The 26,703-nt window shown below is 44.1% G+C and overlaps 1 long non-coding RNA gene across 1 annotated transcript in view; it reads right to left on the bottom strand.

Annotated features, from left to right (window-relative positions):
- Window positions 1-19,599, bottom strand: part of LOC123498902 — a 133,573-nt gene extending 113,974 nt beyond the window's left edge. Inside the window, exons 1-2 of the long non-coding RNA XR_006672836.1 lie at window positions 19,487-19,599; window positions 10,158-10,160 (exon numbers count right to left, since the gene is read on the bottom strand). This is a non-coding gene — a long non-coding RNA (uncharacterized LOC123498902). The remainder of the gene's footprint in view (window positions 1-10,157; window positions 10,161-19,486) is intronic.
- Window positions 19,600-26,703: the final 7,104 nt, after the last annotated feature.

The following is a 26,703-nucleotide window of genomic DNA, read 5'->3' as shown; positions in this document are numbered from 1 at the left end:
TATATATATATATATATATATATATATATATATATATATATATATATTTATACACAATTGTTTGTTTGTTCAGTCATTTACCTGTTTATATGTTTATTCCTATTGTGTTATCTTTCCCAGCATATATAATAAATATTCAGTAATTGTTACTGCAAAGGATAGCGTACCGTTATCTTAATCATCTGATTATATTATATTTAGGTAATATCTGCAAAATAAACAAATTAATAAAACTAGCACATTATACAAAATCACGCAAACCACGTGAATTTATCACTTCATTACTCAGCAAAATCTAAATAAGTAATATTTATAAATATGACTCAGAGCGATATGCTATGTAGAGGAACGGTCGAGCCGTGGCGGCGACATTCCCGTGAAAGAGCCTCGGAAGCCCGGGAGATGGTGGCGGTGAGTTCCAAGATTGTGGGCAGCAGCAGGCCATCACCTGGGTGGTGAGGCCAAGGTGAGTGACACACGTGTTCGTTAGGCTCAATAAAAACAATTGAATTTTTTTCCAGATGAACGTCAGGCTTCTAGATAAGACGGAATAAAGAGGACGGCGGTGGCGGCGGCGGGGCAGCGGCGCCCGTCACCGCCGCTACGTCTTGCGACACACCGGGAGATGATTTTCTTAGAACTTCTCTGAAACTTATTATATATTTATGAAATTATACATTGATTTCATATTTTAGTCAAATATATATTTATACATATAAGCATGCGATCTACAAGTCTTGATAATATTCTAAGTGTCATCACCTTTCTTAGGAACGTCTGTGAAGAAACATCATGCCCTCACCGAAAAATCGCTGAATGGATTGTTCTCAGTGATGTCACTTGAACGTTCATATCCAGTGGCCATGATGGTGACATACACAGTATTCAGAAGATATAATTTTTTGATAAATATTACATAACAGACTAAGACTATAATTATAAGAAGAAGCCACCATTAACATTACTCCTCGTCGCCAAGACTCTAACGGCCCCGCGCCTCGACACGAGGCAAGCAGGGACGACACGACAGAGGATGGCTGTTGCTCATGGAACGCGCAGGTAAGACTTTTATTTCGGATCCTTAAATAAATATTCATCTAAAGTAATGCTATTCCCAAGGACTCAAGGTAAGTGGCGGCGAGTCTGACCCCCTCACTCGACCCATCTGTCGCCAGCCAGGACCAGCGTCTTCCAGCAGACAGTCCCTCCCGCCCGCGCGCCCTCCCTAGCCCCTCACCAAGGTGGCTCTTAAAGTTATGCCGTTACTCTGGCTTATCTTTACTCTGGAGGCATAAGAGGTGACATATGCTACACGTGGCACGTGAAGTGCAGACACACAATACTAGGCAAAAGAAGCTCAAGTTGGCGGCGGGTAGGAGCCTCAGAAAAGGGTGAGGTTATCGTACACGCGTGGTGACGTGGCTCGTGGGCCGCGCGCAGGGGCTACCATTTTGTGGCCCCCCTTTTTTCTCGCTAGATTGGGAGTTGTATTTTACACCGGCACGAGTAAGCATTTTTCCATCTATCACTCCTCCTGCGTAGAGCGGATGAATGAACGTGGCCTTCTTTTTGCCTTGCCAAGGGCGCGGCGGGTCCAGCCAGTGAAGTCAACCTAGACACTCTTGTTATGGCGCGTACTTTGAAATTATCCCCCCCAGATCCCCCCCATAAAATGTCGGGTTTATTTGTGCGGTAAGAGCGCCTGCGTCAGTACCACGCTGGCGCCCCCTCCTCCTCTCCCCAAGTCTTCCCGTTTCCTATGACGCGAGGTAAACAATTCTCTTGCATGAGATAACAACGTGTCTCTGGACAGGTAAAGTGGTGAGATTCTCTGTGGCTTAGGCGAGATATAAAACAACATCTATCCACTGACAGGGATACAGACGGTTTCGTTAAGGTGCGTCAGCTGCATCAATGGGTAACGTTATCTTCACTACAGAGTTTAGATGGAAAGATTTGTTTTGATGGCAAGTTAGGTACTTGTTTATCTTTGAACTTTTATACATACGGAGATAAAAATGTAACGTGAAAAGACTCAGCTGACGAAATGCTTCAATGGTAGATCAATGAACACCAGACTATGCAAGTTACTCATATAGGGAGTCTCACGTTACCCGGTCGATAATATTGCATCCCGCCGCTGCATGCCGCACACAGAGGGGGCGCCGAGGCCGCCGAAACACTCGTCTGGGGACTAAAATGGGCTACTCAGGAACTAAGGAGTTATATTTTCTTTATGAAATTTCATCCAGCAAGCAGTTTTTTAAACAAGCTGTTTTGAAATTACTTCTCAGTCTAGTTTTCTTCCATAATGATAAAAAATAGAAAAATAGATAATGCATGACATCATACATAAGATACGATTCAAGCATTTGTGATATATGCGATGACACAAATATCATATCACATCACATAAATACTCACCACACTATTACTATCTTTATTATCATTATTGTTGTTATTAATATTACTATAATTATTATTATTATTATTACTATTATTATTATAACTAGTAGGAGGAGGAGGAGGAGGAGGGAGGCGGTGGCGTAGTGGGTAGGGTGGTGAGCGTGGGATCGGGCAGACGTCCACGCGTAGGTTCGAATCCCTCCACATACCAATTTGAAGCTATGCCATTTGTCGAGTGGTTTAAAGTTACCTACATGTCACGATGATACCTAGGTTTTAGGTGGTTACACCAAAGATGCGCTTGGATGGTGATATGGGCCCTGATTTGGGTACCACAACAAATAAAATTGCATGCGCCACTAATAGGCGGAAGCTTAACAACGCTTCCCACATATACTCTTCAAGTATGCCTACTGGCGCTATAGGCCATAACATAAAAAAAGTAGTAGTATCATTATTATTGATACTATTATTACAACGATCCTTATCAGCATGAACTATTATTTCTTATCCAAAATACTTATTCAAAATACAATCACCAGAAAAAATACGCTGAAAACGCACACACACACACACACACACACACACACACACACACACACACACACACACACACACACACACACACACACACACACACACAGAGAGAGAGAGAGAGAGAGAGAGAGAGAGAGAGAGAGAGAGAGAGAGAGAGAGAGAGAGAGAGAGAGAGAGAGAGAGAGAGAGAGAGCCGCTAAAATGTCACCATTGAGGTCACAACCGTAAGTAACTCACAAATAACAGCAAAACTACTGATGATAAACAGAAAGAAATATGCTATTATATATATATATATATATATATATATATATATATATATATATATATATATATATATATATATATATATATATATATGGAATCGTACAGTGTTTTGTATGGAGAGGAAACAATGGTGGTAAATAACTAGCGTGTACAAATGGTAAATGGGGGGCGGGGGAGGCATGCCTGCACTTCACAATGCCGTGTGGAGCAAAACCAGAAGCAATAGAGGACAGAGTAATGGAAGTTGCTAAATCTTGCTCAACAACTCTCAACTGACTTTCTAACTTTTGTTTCCTAGCGAAATGAATGGCTGTTTAAGACTTTGATGATATATTATCTCAAGAAACTCCATTTGCCGGTCCAAAGTTTAATTTATTAGCGACAGAGGAGCCCGGATGTCACCCCCGAGGACTCAGCAGCCAGCACGCCCTTACTTTTCTCCGTCCGCGCCACCACTGCCAACACCATCCAAGCCGCCATCACCACCACCACCACCACTGCTACTGTACTCCTCCCCTCCTCTCCGCCATGACCACTGTAATACCATCATTGCCTCCAGCATGACCGTCACTGCCACTGCCATCGTCGCGTTATCATTGCCATCACCATCAGTACTGCTAGCAGGAGAAAGGCCTCACACACTGTCTCTTCTACCATTAGTTTAAGTCAGTCTTTCAGTTGTTAATCAGCTAACGGTCTCAGAACTCGGTGGGGAATGTACTCAATAAGCCAAAAGTATATGAAAACAACAGGATTCACCAAACACTATCAGAATGGGAAGAATACAATATATACAAAAACAACAGTTTTGAACATTACTCCCAGACACACATAAACATAAACATTCTCTGAGTAGTGAGGAAAAGAAAGCGGCTTTTAGTCCATAAATATATGAAGGTGTTGAATCAGATACGAAATAAAGCACTAATAAACAATACCCAAGACTCGGCCTCCCTACACTATCTTAACCTGACGGAAAAATAAGGAAAATAAATGACGCTGCAACTGGCGCTGTTGCATAAGCTGCCTTGCAATGGGAGTTCTGAGCCAGAGGAAGGAGAAAAATACGGCAATAAAAATTCTCCTTCAGTGGGAGACGCTGCACGAGCTGTTTTAAAATACCCACAAGCTGGACACTTTTTACCACCGTCAAGTTTATCAGACGTCTGTCGAATCCAGGCGGAAGTAAATTGTAGGTAAGAATTGTGTTTTTTTTCTCCTGACGAGAGAGAGAGAGAGAGAGAGAGAGAGAGAGAGAGAGAGAGAGAGAGAGAGAGAGAGAGAGAGAGAGAGAGAGAGAGAGAGAGAGAGAGAGTGTTAGCTCCTTTACCTCCATATATAAAAACACGCATTGAGAGAGAGAGAGAGAGAGAGAGAGAGAGAGAGAGAGAGAGAGAGAGAGAGAGAGAGAGAGAGAGAGAGAGAATGTGGGGGAATAAAAAAGAACGAGTCTTCACCAAAACCAGCAGGGGGAAGGAACCAGATGTTGTGGCGGTGTTTTGCAACCAGACCAAAATGTCGACAACTCCCGAAGCGCGTGAGGTATGACAACCAACAGCATAAGGGGGTGAGGGGAAAGTGTGGAAATACGACTCATGCCACTCACACGGCCCGATGGCATGTACGCATTTCCGTGGAGGTGGTAGTGGTGGGAGTGGTAGTGGTGGTGGTGGTAGGTAATGATTAAAAAAAAGAATTCAGAGTAAAGAATGATGGACCTTAGATATTAGTAGTAGTATAGTAGCGATGGTGGTGAGAGTGATGGCATTATAAGTAGTAGTAGTAGTAGTAGTAGTAGTAGTAGTAGTAGTAGTAGTAGTAGTAGTAGTAGTAGTAGAAGAAGCAGAAGTAGAAGTTGAAGTAGAAGTAGAAGTAGTAGCACCAACAACAAAAGTAGAAGAAAGACCGGCATACAGCGTCTTGGAAGTGGTATCAGCTGTGGTGGTGGTGGTGGTGGTGGTGGTGGTGGTGGTGGTGGCAAGGGAGAGTGAGCAGGGCGAGGGTGAGGCTTGGCGAAGGATGCCTGCCAGCGTAACACGGCAGCTCTCTCATCGCCTCCTGACAAAAAGGCAGGGTATTGGAGTAGACGAGGTGTGAAAATGAAGGAGGAGGAGGAGGAGGAGGAGGAGGAGGAGGAGGAGGAGGAGGAGGAGGAGGAGGAGGAGGAGGAGGAGGAGGAGAAATGTTAAGGAGTGAATGATAATGAAAAGAAAAGTTTGACAATACAGCAGAAAAACATAACAATCTGAAAACGTAAAAAAAAAAAAAAAAAACACGAACATACTTGCAATCACATCTCAAATCCAATAAAACCAAAAATTAATTAAGGTTTAGTCCTTCAAAATAATGGAGAAAGTCAATAAATCTACACACACACACACACACACACACACACACACACACACACACACACACACACACACACACACACACACACACTTTAATACAAGGTGATGGTTCTAGTCATACTGAAGGTACATGGAGGAGAAAATCCTTGAGGGAAATGTTTGCTACAGTCGGGGTGGGAGACTGAAATGCGTTAGGGTGAGAGAGAGAGAGAGAGAGAGAGAGAGAGAGAGAGAGAGAGAGAGAGAGAGAGAGAGAGAGAGAGAGAGAGAGAGAGAGAGAGAGAGAGATAAAGGCGGATGGCGAGGGAGTTAGCGGAGGGGAGGAAAAGGTTGAGTTGGGGAGAATGGAAAGAGAGGGACAGAGAGTAGGGAGGTGAAGGTCACGACTCCAGGACAAATTGTTGTGCGGGATAAACATGACGACCGAATGATGGTGAAAAAAAATACTTAAAAATAAAATAAATGCTGTTTTGGTGTGAATCATTGACATCATCACACGTAAATGATCAAGAGTATGAAAATTTTGTAGGTAAGATCATTCTGAAAAAGGAAAAGATGATAGGAAACGGAAAAGGGAAAAGAGAAGAGAGAAGAGAGAGAGAGAGAGAGAGAGAGAGAGAGAGAGAGAGAGAGAGAGAGAGAGAGAGAGAGAGAGAGATGGGAGGGAAAAACTACATTAACAAAGGTAGGATGTTGACAGGAGCCCCAGGGAAGGAAGGGCGGGTGGAAGGGAAAATGGGAAAGGTGAGACCAGATTGGAAAGTGGAACAAAAAAAAAAAAAAAAAAAAAAAGGATAGGAAAAAAACATTGCCATTCTTCTGAGCAAAGAAATTATAACAAAAACATACCATTAACTATAACAAAGACAAGAAACAATATAGTAACATTCACACGCAATTCACATAAAAAAAAAAAAACGAACAACTTAATTTTAATACTGATTATTGGATTTATATTCCGTTTCTACATCACAAATACACAAACACCAGTCCCTCTTACCCGTGTGTTTGTGTTTGTGTGCTGGTTGTGAAATAAACTCCCTCACTTCCCTTCCTTTCCTCTATCTTCCCTTCCCCTTATTCCTAGTTTTTCTCCCTCTCCAATCTCCTTTTGCTCCCCTCCTTTCACGTCACCCTTATTCTCCATCTCCGTCGCTGTAGATCTCCCACGCTAATGTTGTGTAGGCTGTGTACATTCTTCTCCATTTTCTACCCCTCCTCGTTCTCCTCCTCCTCCTCCTCCCTAACCCAATCTCCCTCACAGCTTAGTCCCCCACGCTAGGCATCCCTCATTATGTACAGCAACCAAGAGAAAACTTCTCATTCTTTTTACTTTGCTGGCAGGAACACTGAAGGAAGATAAGGTTTAGAAGTAGATACGTGGATAATAGAAAAAATGAGATATAAATAGTCAAAAAGTCACGTATGTGTGTTGGTTTAAGGAATATTTTAGTCGTATTTCCCTTCCCTTCTTCTTGGGAGGGAAGTGTGAACCTGATCAGAGGAATTCATCGCGAACTATCAGCGGGCGATAATGTCTGCGGTCCCGGGGCAAATTCAGAGGCTCTCTTCCTCACTTCATCAGGAGAGCAAGCCTTTAAGAGCTCCGGCATCGTTCCCCCAGAAATGTTCCTATATTATACACGGCGCACCGCTTGTTTTTTAGAGGCTTGGGGTTGCGGCTCCGACATTAAGCAACCTGGAGGCGCCTCACTTAGCTGCCGCGGGAGAGACAAATATATCCTTGATTTCCCACGGGTGCTGGTGTTTTCCTGGGGGTGGGGTGAGAGGATGGGAGAGGGGAGAGTGAGCTAGGGAGGAATGGAGGCCAGGAGGAGGAGGAAGAGGAGGGGACAGCCCGAAAGCCTCACGCCACCACCTCGTCCGAATTCTGAAAACAGCACTCAAGTTAATTTGAAAACAACCGACCAATCAAAGAAGTCGGTGCAGCTCCCATCCCCAGATTAAAGAAGGTGCGCCATTGGAGGAGGACGCAGCGCACCCGAGGCGGCTCTTTTAATGCTGAGATGGTAATTTGGCGTTTTTCTCGTGTGAATGTGAGGCTAAAGGAAGCGGGGCCTGCCTTGGTGCTCGCTAATGGAGGCCCACGAGGAGCAGATGAAATGGAAGGAACGTACAAACTCCAACACCCACATGAAAAGTGCGGCACAAAACTGAGTTATGTACCTTGTTTGTAAATGAATGTCAGGAAGAGTACTTCATTCATGCACCTCACCAAAGCACTCCCTCTCACTCACAGAGATACAAAGATACATAAGGAAAGTAAGGCAGTTATCATTCCCAGTTGAATAAAAGAGAGGTTGCACTTCCCGTTAAAAAAAAAAAAAAAAAAGTACAGTGAGGAACACGTAAAAAAAAAAAAAAAAAAATCTGCTTTTCCATCTTATATCTGAAATGAAAAAAAAAAGTGGGAAGAAAATGTTGTCTATGATGTGTCTATTTTTTCAAAAATTATTTTCATGAACTTTCAAACAAATTCAGTATACTGTCGTAATGAACCAAAATCAACAAAGAAACATCCTAAGTTCTCTTCGTAATCAAACGTTGCCTATTACTTGGTATGTTCCTTAATTGCATGTCTATGAACCTCAGCATGTACATCACTGACACTCACTCCAGCGTCTCGTACAGAATCTGTAGTCTGTCAATTAGCAAACGGAGTCTACATATACTCGTGAAGCTGAAAGCAAGTTGTGTGTTAGAGGGACTAATCACAGGGCGGACACATGCAGCAACTTACAACACAGTCCATTGTTACCAGAGCTCGCTGTCCAGTCTTGGGGCACACGACAGGGGCCAGTGAGTCTTCTCTACAATCAACGACAACATTACAATACCGTCTAACTGCAGCCGCCAAAAGCGACTCCCAACACTAGCGGATTATTGGCAGTCGTGATGACAACCCTCAGTCGTACGTCGTCCATTGAGTATTGTCGGTCCGTCTTGTAACCTGGACACTCAAGGATGCTTCTAAGGTTCCTCTCCCTCACGAGACGCAGCAGCCAGCAACACCTACACCTCTTTGTACTTAATACTACGCTTTCCATTATATCCACGTGTGTGTGTGTGTGTGTGTGTGTGTGTGTGAGAGAGAGAGAGAGAGAGAGAGAGAGAGAGAGAGAGAGAGAGAGAGAGAGAGAGAGAGAGAGAGAGAGAGAGAGAGAGAGAGAGAGAGAGAGAGAGAGAGAGAGAGAGAGAGAGAGAGAGAGAGAGAGAGAGAGAGAGAGAGAGAGCGTACCTGAGTACTCATATGTTTGCGTGCTTGCCAGCGTGTGCATGCATGCGTAATAAGTGTTTATCAAGCAAAACTCCGCCATTCACAGCAGTGTCTTAATATGAAATTCGAAAACTTTGCTAAAACCCGTAATTACAATCAATGTGAATCGGTTTATTCACACGCTGCAGTTAGTGTTGCATCTTTGATGTATTATAAAGAAAAGAAAGTGAAAATTCCAAGTACCTTATGTGTCCAAGCCACGACGAACTTGAATAATAAATCAAAATTTTCTTGCTATCAAAGATATAAAAAGTCAATTCTAAACTTTGTATTATTATTCAACAGCCATTAAATCTTGCAGTGAAAAGAGTGCAGTAATTATTAAAGCCAGGCATGTCATTCAAGTTCACAGTGCCTAAAATTACTAACGGAGAGCCTCTCGTAGTCTTGTCGCGTAAGTTGTTACTACAAGTTACTGGATGAAACTTAGATTTTAGGAACGATGGCCGCGTGCCGCTCTTATGTCCCCGGTGGCGGCGTGCTGGCTGAGGTGTGGCTAAACAGGACGCAAAGAAAGGATGGAGGGGAGAGTTGCCTTACCGTGGCACTGAGAGAGAGAGAGAGAGAGAGAGAGAGAGAGAGAGAGAGAGAGAGAGAGAGAGAGAGAGAGAGAGACAGACAGACAGACAGACAGACAGACAGACAGACAGACAGACAGACAGACAGACAGACAGACAGACAGACAGACAGACAGTTTTAAAAAAGTATTTGCTACATACTTATGACCGAGTGCTGCTGAGATGTATACAAGTGTAGCCCTGCAATCCCTCCTGTGCACACCCCTCCCCTCCCCCTGACGTTAATAGCCCCGTACACACACCTACACCGTTAACGAATCCTTTACGGAGGCGGGCGTGGCAGGGAGTGCGGACATAAACAAAATTATCGCAGTGTTTACGACTGAGGGTCAACACAGCCACTAACAGGGAGAAGGTGTAACAAGGCAACACGTCGCCACGCTTCACCTTACACTTACACCGCCGCTGCCGCCGTCGACGCCACCAACCTAACTATACACTACTTCCGAGAGTTCCAGCCAAGCAGCTCCAGATAGAAAAAATATATATCTTTCCAACTCTACAGAAATGGGTATCTAACACGTTTTTTTGTTTTTCTTCTTCTTCTTCTAGATGTAAAGAGAAATACTATTGTAAGTACTTCCGTTCAACTAAAATAGTGTACTGTGTGAAAATTGTTTCCTAGATTATAGCAATTTAGTAGTATTTGGCCTTCCTTGAGTTCCTTTTAAGTTGCTTTTCAGTTACGAATATTAGAGTGAATTTAATCAAACTATCAAAGACCATCTAAAGAAGAAAAAGGTGACAAGGTAATCTGGTTATGTAATGGGTACCTTTAGCTAAATGTCTAGTATGGTGTCTAGATTTAAGATATAAACTAATGCTGAAGGATCTTCCGTAAGGGGCAAGGAGGAAGTACAAAGGAGGCGGTAGGAAGGTGAGTGCAGCCTCAGGCCACTGAAGAAAACATCAAAACATTAAGCAAAGAACAATACGAGTATCTAATGTGACCTCCATAACAGAAATTCCCTTGAGCATTAGTATGCCAGTATATTTACCCACAATACCACAGACTTTCATATCCAAAGAAATTATATATATATAAGCTTACAAAAACATGTTGGCTTCATCCCCACCAAAAGCAAGCCGCCAATAGAGCTGTCAGAATGTTGTGGCCAGAGCGGGCTGCGTCAGCAACTGTCACCACTATCACTGGCTCCAACGTAAAAAAATTCTCCCTTTGTCACGTGAAATTAGAGAGTTTTCTGCTCGCCCAAACAGAAATGGATAATGTGTGCTTTCAATGTCACACAATGAAGGGAGTAGACAACTCTTTTGTGGTATAAACTTTCTATTGCATCAGTCTTTTTTACGGGATTTTTCATCACTTTCCTTTTTGTTTCCGGTGGTGGGTGCGGTGCGGTGTGTGTTGAGTTTGCAGGGACGCTCGCTCGGCACAAGCATCACTTTGTTGGAGTTAACGGATCTGAGTGAATTGAATTAAAGTGTCACAATAATGAGGTCATATAACTCCGGCAAAGGTCAGAAGAGTGCTACCTCTCCCACCGAGGATGTCTTGGACAGTCAGCAAGAGAAGCATGCTGAAGGGTAATAATAGATTAAATAAAGTAATTATGAAAACTTATCATTTTCCAAACGGCAAAAAAATAAAAAAAATAAATAAATGGTGACGTACTAAAGAAAGCCAAGGAAAACGTGGACTGGGAGAAGAGTAAACGGGGATAAGAAGAAAGAGGAAGATGAGGATTAGGACGAGTGGGAGAACGTGATGAAAGAGAGGAACGATGACGACTTGAAAGACAAGAAAGAGAAGGAAGAGAAGGAGAAGGAGAAGAAGGAGGAAGAGCAGGAAGACAAGGAAGGGAAGAATGGGGCAAAGACGGAGGAAAACGACGACGACGAGAACGAGAAGGGTGCGAAAGACGAGGAGGCAGAGAAAGGGAAAGAAGCACGGGGAATAAAGGGCAGCAGGAGGGGTGGGCGGGCGGGCGTCAGGAGATTATTGTCGCCCGGGGCTGTCGTGTTGACTGAAAGATCCCGGCGACCGTCTTGGCGCAGACCAATATCCTCGGGAGCTCGGGAGAAGGAAGTGAAGTACAATGAGACTCCGAAACGTCCCCAGGCGAGGCGGCCTTCGTGCGGCGACATTGATCCAAGAAAATGCTTGGACCAGGACGCATGAACACGCCAGAGGAAAAAAAAATAAAGAGGGTAGCAAGAGAATTTAACGTAAAACAGATATTGGGTCCGGCCGCCCTCAGACGCTGCAGGTCTAATATATATGCGGCATAATCTAAGGCAGGGAAGTGTAAATACATCGCATTCGACGGAGCGCAAATCCTTTGAGAGGGATAAATATGCAATCTTCGACAGTAAGTTATTGCCTCGCTTACAAAGGTATTCCATGAATTCTGAGCGAGGTAAGATGGTTACACCGTAGGAAAGTTCATTTCTGGTCCGCTACGTTATAATGCTCGCCGCGTTGTCATCTACTTCTAGTCATTTGGTGAAACGGTCCAATTTACGCCGAATGAGGGATTAGGAGAGGCTGGCGAGGGTGCGCGGGAGGGAGGGAAGGGGGAGATTGAAGAGAGGAAGGGGGAGAGAGAGGTAGAGATGGCCAGGACGAGGCTCAGCCGTACATTTTACACTTTTGTTCACGTGAAACAGTTTCCACAAGAGACGTAAGAACAATAGGTGAGGGTGATAACGTGTGTGGGTGTCCTCGTGTTCTCCCTGGCCTTGCATGGGGTGTGAGGCCTGTGCTCGTAATAGTGATGGCAATGTGTGATAAGGAATCTTTGTACACAGCTGATCGGCATTCCTGTGATAAGTGTACATAACTATTGAGAAAACTTTTGTTGCTGTTCCCCCTAATTATCAATATTCCTTCCTCCACGTCTCGATCTCTATGATATCAACTAGCTATTTTTTTTTCCTCTTCTCAAAGAAATTTCCATTTCCTCTCTTGACCACTAATGGACTTCAGTTTTTCGTTATCAGAGGATTCCAGAGGCCTCCCACGTCAGAACTTTGTGACGGATGCTCTCCGTTAGGTTTAGATTTGACAAACAAAGAGAGGAAAATCTGTTATTCTTCAATGTGGCAATTTCCTTACTGCCATATATATATATATATATATATATATATATATATATATATATATATATATATATATATATATATATATATATATATATATATTATTTACCTATCTGACTTATTCGAATTCTTTCATCCCTTTATAGGTTTTCCTTCCTCCATTTCTCCTTATCTTCCTTCTCCATCTCCTCTCCTCCATTTCGGCCTATCAGATTCCTGCCTCTTTTCCTCTCCTCTTCCTCAACCTCCTTACTCAGAACTCAAGGAGAAATCCCTAAGATTTAACTCTTCCATTTGGGAAGGCTTTCACTGGGCATGAGGGTAATTTAAAGCTTGCAGGGAGAGTACAGAGCCAACCCCAGATATCGTAAGGACGAAATTCGACTTCACACACATACACCAACCAGCCGTACAGAGTTTGGTAAATGGGACAAGTCTGAACAATCCTACTTTAATTTATAGTGATCCTTATCATCTGTGATCGTTAAGACGGAATTGCTACGCATCGAACGAGGTTATCTATGATATTTTATATGATTATGTTATTCTGCTTAATATGATTCACATGTCCTCGTTGCCATGACGACCGGAGACGCTTAGAAGGTTCTTCCAAAGGCAGGCGATATGTTAGCATTAATCTCGTATGTTGTTTTCTCTCAGTTTATACCAGTGTGCGTTTCCTAATTGTTCTTCGATTTAATGCCAATGGAAGCAGACAGGTAAAATGTCTGGAAACATTTCGTCTACAGTTTAATGCACATCAATCCAGAGATGTTTGCTTAATCTTACAGGTGCACGCTTTCCTTATTACAAATCCTCAAAGGAGCTTCCCAACGCAGGACACTCAATACTATCCTCTCTCCTCCTCCTCCTCCTCCTCCTCCTCCTCCTCCTCCTCCTCCTCCTCCTCCTCCTCCTCCTCAACCTCCTCCTCTTCAGTCTCCTTCCCACACCACACTCCTGGTATACACCAGCCAGGCTCACCGCGCAACACTCCTTGCTCTCTCGTCTTGGTCAACGCTTCCCGAGCCTCATGTTTTCTCCCTCTGTGTGCACAACCAAAGACCCAACCACATCCTCCTTGGCCTCGGTCGCCCCCATCTCAGCGCAGTGTGTGGTGAGCCTGACCACCGCTGAGGATTAACCACCCGCCTTATTTGCACCTTCACGCCCGCTGATGGCAAGATAAGACTTCCAAAGGGACGCAGAAGGGGGAAGACGGTGCTCAGGCGGGAAGCTGGAACGAATTGGGGGTGCTCCTGCCGCGTCTACAGAGGACTAGATAATAATGGGGAACCACTAAAGCCTTATTTGCATCTGGCGATGATGGGGATGATAAGAATTGCCCGGGATCTTGGGAGGTGGAAGATGGGTGCTGGTGGTGAGCTCGCGGCAGTTTGCATCTCAGGATCATGGGGATTCGTAGTGGAAACTGGGCGGGTGATGCGTGGAATCAGCTGCTCATCTTATTTACATTTTTACAGCCGGTGAAAGCAGGTTGCGCAGCGATGGTAACGAAGAGCCACGGAAAGATGCCTTTCGTGGGTCTCGTAAGGGCGAGACTCAAGCATGTCTCGGTCGTCTCATCAGCAAGGAAAACCCGGAGACACGCGGCTGCCGGGGGGAAAACACCTGGGAGTGTCGCGAGTATTATGTAAGAGTTCATGAGGGATTCAAGGTACACGGGTGAACAGGGAGGGAGAGATCGATGTTTGCTCTTTTATTACTCACCCGAGTTACTGTCTCCCGGAGAGACTGAAAACATTGCCTCAAAAACTCCATCCTAGCAAGCACTGCACGTCCACGCATCTCCCCTGAAATTATAAAGAGGTATGGTGGTGGCACGGTCGTAAAATGGCACCAATCCGTAACGTACTCGACTCAGCATAAAGGAAACAAAAGAGATTACTGTTTTAAAAGATAAATTAGATATTCGACGAGTGGCTTTCGAATCGTATAAAGGAGACACCCCTGTAAAATGGTCAACTTGCAGTCCGTTCAGGGCTGAAGTAAAAGACAAGTAAAGATATTATTCGTGTGGTAGATTCTTGTTATTTTCTCAGCTTCCAGTCCGGTCAAATCTATCCTTTCTGTCCTTCTTGATCTCTTTTCTGTGGTTTATTGTTATGTCAGATGTAGAAAGGATATTGGCATATTCTTGTAGTTGATTCGTATTACTTTCTTAGATTTCATTTCAATTGTACATGCATATATGTCTTGTGCTATTCTTGACTTCCTGTGTTGAATTTTTTTTCTGTAATTCGATTAACACTCATGCAGTTATAAGAGAAACCCTGCTATGTTCGTGTAGTAGATTCGTGTGGTCTTCTCAAATTTCAGTTCAGGCAATTCTACCTATACTTTCTGTTCCTGACCTCCTCCCTACTCGTTGTTATTACACGAAGCCCATTATACAAAAAAAAAATCATATAAGAACAGTTCTCTTTATCTAATTTGCATTGTCTTTTCATACCATAAAGGAAAATTCTATGCATACTTTCTATCCCCTTCTTGATTCTCCCCCTTTTTTTTTCATTTTTCTATTTCATCTCTCGGTTGTTTCCGTTAGGGATCGTCATAGCTGATCAATTTTCTCCAACTCCCTTGAACTTCTGCGTTTCTCTCAGCCATACCCAATACAAGCATGTCCTCTTTCACTCCCTTTCTGTTGTTTGTTGCTGTTTAAAGAATATCTTCTTGCTTGTCAAACACTGCTGAAGGGAACAAGTGAGCACAGAAGAATAACCACGTGTCCGATTGTCCCTCCACGAGCCGCACTGTTTGCTCTCTGAAGACAAACACCAAACGGAAACACAAGGGACGCATTGTTTGCCTCGGCAGTCTACTACATGTGCTGCAGATCAATCAGCGGGTGTCAAAAGTAAGCCTAACAAGAAGACTGCCTCGCCATATGCGTTAATCAATGGCGACCGATAGGAAGTTGATCGTTCGACAATATTGCGTGGTCTAGAGTGCGGCTGAGGAGTTGCTGGGTGACGGGACAATCATTACGGGATATTATTAAACAGAAAACAATCACTTTGTTATAACACACACTGTAAAAGCTCACTAGAGAACTACATGATTTATTCTAATCCTTGTTCACCACCACGAAAAAGGGAAAAATCTTCTTCATGAAGGTGAGTATCATTACACACAGCAGTCATTTTCAACTCGTCATGGAATGCAGAGAAATTCGTTGTAAGTGAAGTGGAAGTAATGGTGTTTACTGTATGGCCGAGCCGACACCTGTCACCCCAATTACCTGGACCATAGCAAAGCCGGTAGTAACACGGCGCTGACACCTGAGGTCATCAAACACTTGCGCAGATGAGCTGACGTGTTGCCCTCTAACGTGCCTCAAAAATAAAAGCGTCTCTGTGTTTAAGAGAGAGAGAGAGAGAGAGAGAGAGAGAGAGAGAGAGAGAGAGAGAGAGAGAGAGAGAGAGAGAGAAACACACGCGCACACACACACACACACACACACACACACACACACACACACACACACACACACACACACACACACACGAACCCTGAGAGGCAGGCAAAGAAACAACGTATCCCTAATCCTTCACTAAACAACCTTATGTGGCAAAGTTTGCTTGGCAGACGAAAAGATTATCCACATCCCAGTTCAGCCTCCACCTCTTTCGGTAAGACTAGCGATTTATATTGAATAATTGACTGATTGATTGATCGATTGCGTGAATGAGTGCATGAGTGTAGGAATGACTGAATTAAAGCTCCAGGGATAACATAGCACCACAAACTTTGTGAAGTAACTGGAACAGCGAAGTGTGAATCAGGTACTTAGAAATAACACCACATACTGATATATAATCTGCCGAAAATTTGTTAAAAATGCGTGAGAAAGTACAGTAGAGATAATCACGCATTCAGATACAAGCTTGCCACCTCCACACTAACAAAGGCAACCCCAGTGCTCTCAGAATAAAGTACCCTGAGAGGCAAACTTCCTCAACTTCCTTCGGCCTTTATACCCCGCATGGCACAGCAGCGATATTACCAATTTGGAAAGGCTCAGCAAATAGGCATTCGTGTTTGGAAAGGATATAGAATACTCCATAAGCTACTCCGCTTTAATGAAATATGCAGTCATCCTTTAAGTGCATGTCAGTGTTGCGCTTGTCCCACTGAAGGTGTTGGGGGTGGTGAGGTTGAGATGGTGATGGTGACGGCAGCAGTGCTAGTGATTGGTGGTGAGGACTGCATGGACTTAAGTGCCAGTACACCAAAGCCTCTAGCACCACCTTCGCCAACGCCGCCGCCGCCGCCGCCCCAGCACACACCCACTAAGACAGGTATCATTTCCTCAATCTCCCTTGCATATAATGGCACGCCTCTGTCCCTCCCATCTTGCTTGTGTGGCAATCTTGCGCTTCCTCTCGTGTGCTGTTCTCCCTTCGTCCTGTGCCGCTGCACCAAGCCTCCCCACCTTTACTATCGTCCACAGTTTCTTGTGTTGCGATAATACTCGAATCTCCTTTAAAATTCCCCCACCTGGTTCCTCCCGCGCGCGTCCCAACTTATTATCAGCATGTGTTCCAATACCCATTCAACGCTGCTAGTGCGCCGCAGCTATACATTACTGAGGAATCAGTTTCGTATTAATACAAATTTTTCCTACTTTTGAGATGTTGCATATTATGCACGCTTCAGTTGGCGCAAAATTTACGGGCAGTATTTTAGCTGCCATTGAGGTCCTCACTAGTTTTGCCGGGTTCTTAGCCATTCCGCGGCAGTAATGAACAGTCGCCGAGGTTGGATCGGAAACGACATTACCATGATATAAGTGGCACTTATTCCCCGCATCGCGGAGCGAGGAGGTGGGGAGTAGAGGGAGAGAAGGAAGAGAGAGAGAGAGAGAGAGAGAGAGAGAGAGAGAGAGAGAGAGAGAGAGAGAGAGAGAGAGAGAGAGAGAGAGAGAGAGGGGGGTAAAGGGGGAAGGAAGAAGTAGTGTTGCACGGTAGGAGGGGTGAAGGGAGAGGGGGTGGTTGGAGGGTGGGGCGGAGATAGGAGAGAGGAGGGAGTGTTGGTGGGTGAAATGGGAGAGAGAGGAAGGAAGGGTGTTGGGAAGGGGGGAGGGAAGGAAGGAGGGAGCAGGTTATAGAGCCCTTGCCTGCCAACGTGAAAGCTTCTCAGGACAGCGAGGTTACTCCAGATTAGTTATATTTCCAATTAAATGAATCCAAGAAATAGTGCAATATTGGTGCCTCGCAAGTCTGCTTCGGGCGGAGGGGGAGTGTGGGGAGAGGGGCGTGGTTCCCATGAGCCGTTCTGGGGGCCTTGCAAGGTTTCGGGTCCAACAAGAAAAAAACATCTAATTTCGGCTGCTTCAGATAATCTCATCAAGGCAATGTTTAGAATGCATGTGAATGAGCTCAGGTCTTCAGTTTTCCCCCTATACTCGCCAGACGAAGATTATCAAAACAGCCATGGAAGGTTCCCTCAACCTTGCCAGACGTCCCTCCCGCACCTTGCTCCTCACGCCTACACAGCCCCATGCACTCTGCCCGTCCTATGGCCTTAAAAACACTGAATAAACTGGAGAAGACGGGAAGTGAGAGGCAGGAGGAGGCCGCCATTCCCCTCAAACAAAGTGAGAAATAACGGGTCTCTGCGACACTCGCCCTCCACCGCGGCCACCCTGGACGACATTACGACAGGCATTAAGGACAAAATGACCCGGAATCCGGAGTCGCAAGTCTGCTTAATGGAACGATTTGGACCACTTGCACGGCGAGGGGCGAGCGAGGGAAGGGGGGGGGCAAGGAGTGGGGAAAGAGGGGTGTGGGAGAGAGGAAGAGGAGAAAGGAAGGAGAGGCGGAATCACGCAATGTGGGAATAGCAAGTGTATCAAAGTTCCAGTTTTGTGAAGACGCTGGTATCAAAATGCTATTAAAGATACTGTCACATCTTGTTAAGGTTTTCTTTAAGGGAATACGTAATAAATGGTTGATAATATTGTTTACTTATACACACACAAAATAAGGTCACTGTATTAGATTCTATGATACAACAAATAATATATTACTCCAGGTAATTATTCTTTAGTAGACTTTAAAATTCTAATCCAAGAATTACTAAAAAATGTGACATTTTCCTTTTTATTTTCCAAATTAAGCTTGAAAATCTTCACATATCATATAATATTACCAACATCTACGTATGACACAGAGAATGAACCCCGGATCCTGTGCCAGTGTCGCTCTTATGTGTTGCAAGAAAACGTGCGCCGGAAAACCCAAGCCTAGGAGAGGCAGCCTGCGTGGCGCGAGGGAGCCAGCGCAGGGCCGCCACCCGCCACCTCCACACGCAAATTTCGGCTCCTCTACCCCTCCTTACGTCCCTCAGTAGTACGAACGTGAAGTCTTGCTGGGGTATTTTCATCGTGGTCACATTCTTTTCGTGTTGCTTGAAGAAAATACAAATACAATAACAATAATAATAATAATAATAATAATAATAATAATAATAATAATAATAATAATAATAACAATAATAAAGAATAGATAAAAATCACACTGGAATTAGAACTATCATCATCATCATCATTATCAGCCTCTGCAGTTTCACTACGGAGAGGAAAGGAGCAAACTTAACCACAATTAACCTACAGCAAACGTGGTAATTATTGAGGAGATATGACCTCTCTAATAAAACCATAACTGTGTAACGCTCACCCGTAAATTTCGTAGCGTATCCTTACCAAAACAAACCTCATCACTATCATCATCATCATCAGCCTCTACGTACTTCCCTCCCCCCACCCCTCTCATCCGTACCCGTAAGTTCTAAACCAAAGTCATCCTTACTTAATCTAATACATACTCAAATATCTCTATTACTACCCACGTGCGAATACCAGATATGATATGTCCTACTTTAGCTTCACCATAACAAGTCACAGAGGAATTGTAACAGGAAAATTAACTGACAATCTAGCAATATTTAGCTTTCTTTACCTGTTAACGACGTGACACACCTTTCTGGTCTCGTCCTGGGCTCACCATAACTCCTAGCACCAAGGAACACTGGTTTTAGTAACGGGGACAGCTTTTTATGGGAGAAAAAATGATAAATAATGAACGTAAACACTGACACACCTTCACAAGGAAAACACGCGGTCACTTATGGCAGCGTTTTGAGTTACCAGGTACTAATTTCATGTCATTCATTGAAATTATTCTTCTCGTGGGAAGAAAATGCTTAAAAAATAAATAAAATAAAACTAAAAATACGTTGAAACATTGAAATATGAAAAAAATGAATTGAATTGGGCACTGATTGCTGATAGGCTACTAAACACAAGTTACTATCGTACCAGCTGCAGAAGTGTCGTACCCTCAAGCCTCTTTATTGTAGGATTTACTTTGATATTCATATACTTAATTCTCTGAAGTTTGTTTTATTCATATGATGATGATTGAATACTAAGGAGAGTATTCATTATCTTGGTAGCAGTAGAAGACAAAATACTGCCACAATGAGAGATAGAATATGGGTTGATTATAAAAGAATAAAGGGAATAGAAGACATGATACAATAGGTCTTATGATTCACAGACCAAACTTTTTTTTTTTTTGTAGCCTCTTCAGAAGATACTCTAAATCGCTGGTCTGGATAACGGTCAGTGCTTTGGGTAGGCTAGTCCACATCGAGTTCCACCATTGTCACATTCTCCTTAGATGCTTCTGTAAAAGACCACTCACCTCTGAAGTGCTCATTTGGCTCACCTTGAGTTCCTATTTAATGTAGAAGTAGGATAATAGGTTTCTAGTTAAAGACATTCAATGGAACGTATAATTTTATTTCTTCATATTTACAACTAGCAATTGTCTTACGTCTGGCAATGCTGCTCATCCATGGCTAGTTCATGCGCAAATTATCTTACACTTGTTATGTCCTCGAGGTGTAATATAGTGTGTTATTCACCTATCTCCTCATGGGTTATAAAGGCATGACTGAATTGTATTGTAACACACACACACACACACACACACACACTCTCTCTCTCTCTCTCTCTCTCTCTCTCTCTCTCTCTCTCTCTCTGAACGACAGAACGAAATTAAAGATAACACGCTCACAGGGCCAAAACACACAAGTTTCTCGCCAACCTTGTCCGCCAATTAGAACCAATCGTGACAAGTTTCGTCCACTCCACAGAAAACCAGAGAAGTGGAGGACAGCAAAGATAGAAAGAATTTGAAGGCCAGAGAGAGAGAGAGAGAGAGAGAGAGAGAGAGCGAGGAAAGATTCAGTTGTCTGTCACAGAAGAAAGACTGGGAGGCGGCCATCTCGGGGCGGAAACGCAATTACGGAGGTCCGATGGCTGGGTCCTTCAGTTCTCTCCACTATCGACCCCCTGGACCTGAGGAGAAAGAGAAGGAGGAGGAGGAGGAGGAGGGAAAGGAGGAGAAAGAACAAGCGGACGACGACAATGACTAGGAGGAGGGAAAGGAGGAAGAGGACGAGGAGGGGCTGAGGGAGGAGGAGGAGATTGAGGAGAAAGAGGAATAATGAGAGGAAAGTGACACTGACATGGTAAAGATCCAAGAAGATGGAAAGGATAAGAAATTACAGATACATAAATGTGACTTCTACACCACCACCACCACCACCACCACCACCACCACAACAACAACAACAACAACAACAACAACAACAACAACAACAAAGAGATGGAAAGTTGAGCACGGAGAAGAGGGAAGAGTGAAGAGGAAAAATATACTATAGGAAGAAAAATAAGGAAGAGGGCAACAAGTGCAGCGAGGGGACTACCAGCAATGGGTGTGAGAAGGAGAAAGACAATAAAAGTAATATTACAAAGAGGGAAAATAGGACGAACTATTCGGTAAAAGAGAGAATAATGCAAGGAAAAAAGGAGATAACATTAATGAAAAATAGGAAATGACTAAAGCTATATCTAGTAATCAAATTAAATGAGATGAAAAGGCGAAAATGTATGTGATTATTAATTATAGTGGAACATAAATATGGGTAAGAAAAGGAATACTAGATAATAATTAACACCAATATCAAAATAAAAGAAAGAAATTGTAAACTTATCCACATAGGAAAAGGGAAAAACTCATCATTCACTGAAAAATAGAAATACATGTTAGATTTCACTATCAACTGTGAAAAAAATACATAGCACTTAATGATACAAACATAATGATACTCGTCACTTTAAAACTGTCACTCTTTTTAATATATACTTATGTAAACTATTCTCAAATGACACGGTGATTTGACATGACATATTTGCTCAAGTTTGCCTCATATCAGCACAAAACGCCTACCCACTCCACTTCCTCCTCCCTTCCCTCCGTGTACCTTCTGCCTTCTGTTTCCCTTTCCGTCTCCTTCCCTCTCTTCTCACCCTCCAGCTTTACCCTTGACACACCCTAACTTCCTTAGCCTCAGCCTCTCCACCTCCTGTCCCACTCTTCCTCTCCTCGCTCCATACATTCTGTGGCTTTCCTCACCCCTGTCAACACTCACCTCACTTAACGCTCACCACACGGCCACTTCCCTCACCTCATAACTTGATATCGGTATTTTTTCCCCTATAAATAGTGTATGTTTCTCTCACCCTGATCAAAAGGGATGCATGATTACGTAGTTACTGAACATGCACTTAAGGGGGAGAAAATTACATGCACTATCATGATCAAAACGCGTTTTGAAAAGTATATAATAAAAAGATAATAGGTTTCAGTGGAAATTGGAGTAAGAAAACACGAAATCAGGCCACGAAAACGAAGGAAATGAACCCCAAGGAACTTAATCAACAGGACGAATAATTAGACCAACATCGCCATAGGAAGAAATACTACTACACAAATAAATACTACTCATATATATTCCAGCGAAGACCCGGCCGCTGAACACGAACCAGCTGAGTTTGACATCTGAAGAAAAGGAGAGAAGGAAAATTCACTGCTGGTAAACGACGGCGTAGGAAAAAAGAGAAGGACCGCAGAGGAGCTGAGGGGAGCCAGAAGACGAGGGGCAACGCTGGAGGCGGATCGAAGAGTGCAAATGATGGGGTCGGGCGGCGAGGGAGTGAGGGAGGGAGGGAGGCGAGAGGGGGCAGCGGAGGAGGTGGAGGGTGAAAGAGGGGATCTGGTGCGAAAGAAAAAGATTCTGATCAGAGGGGCGATAGGCCGCAGGGGTGAGTGGGAGCCGACACAAAATGGAGTACAAGGGAAATGAGATGGAGAGAAAATTAGAGTGAACACGAGAAGGGGGAGAGAGAGAGAGAGAGAGAGAGAGAGAGAGAGAGAGAGAGAGAGAGAGAGAGAGAGAGAGATAGCAGACAGCAGACAGATAAACAGATAGACAGACAAACAGACAAAATGTATAGCAAATATATGCAAAACATACGGAGAGATAGACAAAAGGAGAGAGAGAGAGAGAGAGAGAGAGAGAGAGAGAGAGAGAGAGAGAGATGAATTAGTATGTTGTTTTTTTTCCTTTTTCCATTCTTTTCTTCACTGTTATTGTTACCGGGGAGAATACAGTTTAGTCTGACCTTCACCTGCTTCCTGTGTTCTGGGTAGTGTTGTTGTCCATTAATTGCTTGGAACAGTCTTCTTTCTCCATCCTTCATCCTTGAGAACATTTTCCTCTGAAAGAAGGTAACAATGGTAGAGTACGAAATTCAATAACTTGAACAAGAAGCTTTAAAAAATTAGAACAAATTTATGGAGAGGGATAATAAGTAGATACATTCTATACAGACAACCAAATATAGACGTGATAACTCCTTTTATATCTCTTTATATTCTTACATTCTCATTACATTTACATCCACCACAGACACTTCCCAATATCCATTACTTCATACGAATTAAACCCACAATACATATCATATTCCAGTTCCTATTGCATTTACATCCACCACAATCAACTTCCAATGTCCATTACTTCGCAGGAGGTAACTCGCCATACATATAATATTCCAGTGCGCTCTATACATTGAGGGATGAAAGTCTTAAGAAAAACACATGAAGGGGAAGCCGGGTAGTTCCTCAACCCTGGCAGGGAAAGAAAAGTTAACACCAAGCACAGGCTCAAGTTGCGTTCAAAAAGATGAGAAAGAGAGAGGGGAGTAAAGAGCGAGGAAGGAGTTAGAGGGGTGAGAACCAGAGAGAGAGAGAGAGAGAGAGAGAGAGAGAGAGAGAAAGAGAGAGAGAGAAAGAGAGAGTCAATGAAGGCGAAGGAAGTGGAGTGGAGGGTGGAAAGTCCATGTTATTGACTGAAATAAGAGTATAATATCTATTGAACTTAGCTGTATCGCTCCATTCACGTGTGTGTGTGTGTGTGTGTGTGTGTGTGTGTGTGTGTGTGTGTGTGTGTGTGTGTGTGTGTGTGTGTGTGTGCTGAAAGTGAACAGCTGTTGTGAGATGGATGTGAGGAAGGCGGGAGGCGTTACTGGTGAAAGAGAGAAAGGATAAGAGAGGAGGAGGAGGAGAAAGAGGAGGAGGAAGAAGAGGAAAGGGGGGGAAGCAGTGTTGGTGGAGAAAAGGCCGTGGGCGTGTGTGAAAAGACGAGAGAGAGAGAGAGAGAGAGAGAGAGAGAGAGAGAGAGAGAGAGAGAGAGAGAGAGAGAAAATATCTGAGTTGCGGAGGAAGAGAAGTAAGAAAGGAATGAGGGAATGAGAGAAGAGAGCAAGAGGAGGTCGAGAGAAGAGGGAGAAGGAGAGAGAGCGAGAGTGGGGGAAGGATGTGTGGGAGGAAGAGATGGAGGGAGCGAACGAGAACTGAAAAGAAAGCACCTTTAACATTTCACCCTTGACAATAAAACCACGCCAAAAGGAGAAAGAATACAGACAGACAGCAAGAAAACGCAGGCGGGGATAAAAGCTGCCAACCACTACAGCGCAAAGAGAAAGTCTCACTAAAACACACAAAACTCTACAAAGAACAGGAGGAAGACAAAGGGAGGAAGGAAGCCTGAAGAATAGCCACCAGGCCGGACTCGCCAATGTTCCCGGTAAAGAGAGAGAGAGAGAGAGAGAGAGAGAGAGAGAGAGAGAGAGAGAGAGAAGGGGGTGAGGGAGGGCTTGGGAACCTTCCTTGCTGGCGTCTGGGAGGGAGTGCGAGTGCGAGGAGAGGAGGGAGAGAGAGGAGAGACGGAGAGGGAGGCGAGCGAGAAGGTGCCGGAGGAGAGGGGCTGCTCGAGAGAGAGAGAGAGAGAGAGAGAGAGAGAGAGAGAGAGAGTGAGAGAGGAAGGCTCTTGGGCCGGGGCAGCAGTCGATGAAGAAAATGGCGGGGAATTCACGAGGGGACGAGGGGAGTCGGGCTGGCGGAGGAGGAGGAGGAGGAGGAGGAGAAAGACGAGGAGGAGGAAGAGGAGGGAGGCAAGGAGAAGGCCGGCTTGTGGAGAGGCGAGGAAAGATGGTGTTTATCGTTCCTCTTTCACCTCCTCCTCTTTCTACTTAGTTACCCGTCCGCCAACCCTAAAACGCTCGCGTGCATGCATACACACACACACACACACACACACACACACACACACACACACACACACACACACACATTAGCGATGAGTCGCCGCCTGTGTCTCTTACCACGTATCGTCTGAGTTTCTCTTCAGTTCCCACAAGGTGATGTGAATAAATTGGCGCGACATCAGCGCGGCCTAGTCATTGTTCACCAAGAACACTTCATGACTCGTACAGAAAGTTCGTAATTAGCAAATGCCGCGTCACTGCACTTCCTTTTAGCTGTAGAGTTATTAGAAAAGTTAGATGCGCCTTGTTAATGCCAACAACAGCAGGCCCAGACGTGTCGGTGGTCATCGGACACAAAATAGGGTGAAGAATTCATATACATATCTGGAATGCCGACTACTTTAATTGGAGAAGTTGGCAAACTATTGTAAAGTTCAACAATATTACTACAACACTTTAAATACTTTGTTCATAGATTGCAGAAGAGTCTAGAGGGGTTTTGTTACTTTTCTCGCTGTAGCTGTCTGGGGGAAATAGCTCGCCAGGTCACGGTGGATCTTATCTCCTGAAGGAGACAGACACAGCTAGTGGTATGAGGAATTATATAAATGTTCGCCTTTAATCACCAATGTGAGCTCAGAGAACTTTACCTCTTCATTTCTGAATAAATTCCTGGAAAATGTAAAGATTGAAAATGATTTCTAAGGAAGACAATGACGAGCACAGCAATCATTAATACACAAACCTTTATCCCTTGAACACAAAGCAAAGCCAAAGCAACTCGCAACTATTTATGCTTTAATTTCTACCAAAATAGTTCGCTGTATGCATGTAATATAACTTCCCATTTTACTAAACAACTAAATGTTTATCAATTCAAATGTGTGCATAGTTTTAACGGAGGCACAACTATCCCTGCGGTATGCCGTTAATTCTATTTTTATACACGTGTTTTCTCTCACACTTCCTCTCATCGCAACGCCTGCCTCGGCCTCCCTCACATCCCCCCGGGCCCTTGCCACTTCCCCTAACCCCGTAACCACCGTAGGCCCTTGTCACATCCTCTGGGCCTCCGTTACTTATCTATGCACATGCCGCATGTCCTGTTATATCCTTTGGGCTCCTGCCTCATTCCTCGATTCCTTGTCACATTTCAGCCAGTCACATCCCTCTACCATTACTGTCACCTCATCCTGACCCTCTCTCTATCACATTACCTTATGTTCTTAGCGCTGTCACATCATTTTGAACTCCTGCCATGTCACTGTCACCTCTTTTACATTATCTTAAGCTCACTTCACATCACCCTCATCTCATCACATTTTCATCCCAATGTTGCATCACCGTCACATCTCATGAATCCCTTTGTTATATCGTACTGGGTTTCTCATGGTGTTCGTTTTGTTTGAATTTATTTTCCCATATATTCATCTGAGCCACTTTTCACACTCACCCGAGATACTTATCACCTTGAGGGACCTTTCTGTCACCCTGAGTTTCCCCTCTGTTTTTCCACTCACCACCATTACCACCACTACCACTACCATCATCACCACGGCCTCCTTTTCCTTCATCTCTTTCTTCTCCATCTCCCCAACTCCTCCTGGCCCCCATTCTTCTGCTCCTCCTCCTCCTCCTCTTCCTCCCACTTCACCGCCTCCACTACCACCACCGCCCATCGGAGCGGTAGCCAAGGCCCCAGTTAACCTGCCTCGAAGA

The sequence above is a fragment of the Portunus trituberculatus genome, chromosome 48 (genome assembly GCF_017591435.1).
Source record: "Portunus trituberculatus isolate SZX2019 chromosome 48, ASM1759143v1, whole genome shotgun sequence".
NCBI lineage: Eukaryota > Metazoa > Arthropoda > Malacostraca > Decapoda > Portunidae > Portunus > Portunus trituberculatus.
This window is presented reverse-complemented; position numbering and strand designations above follow the sequence as displayed.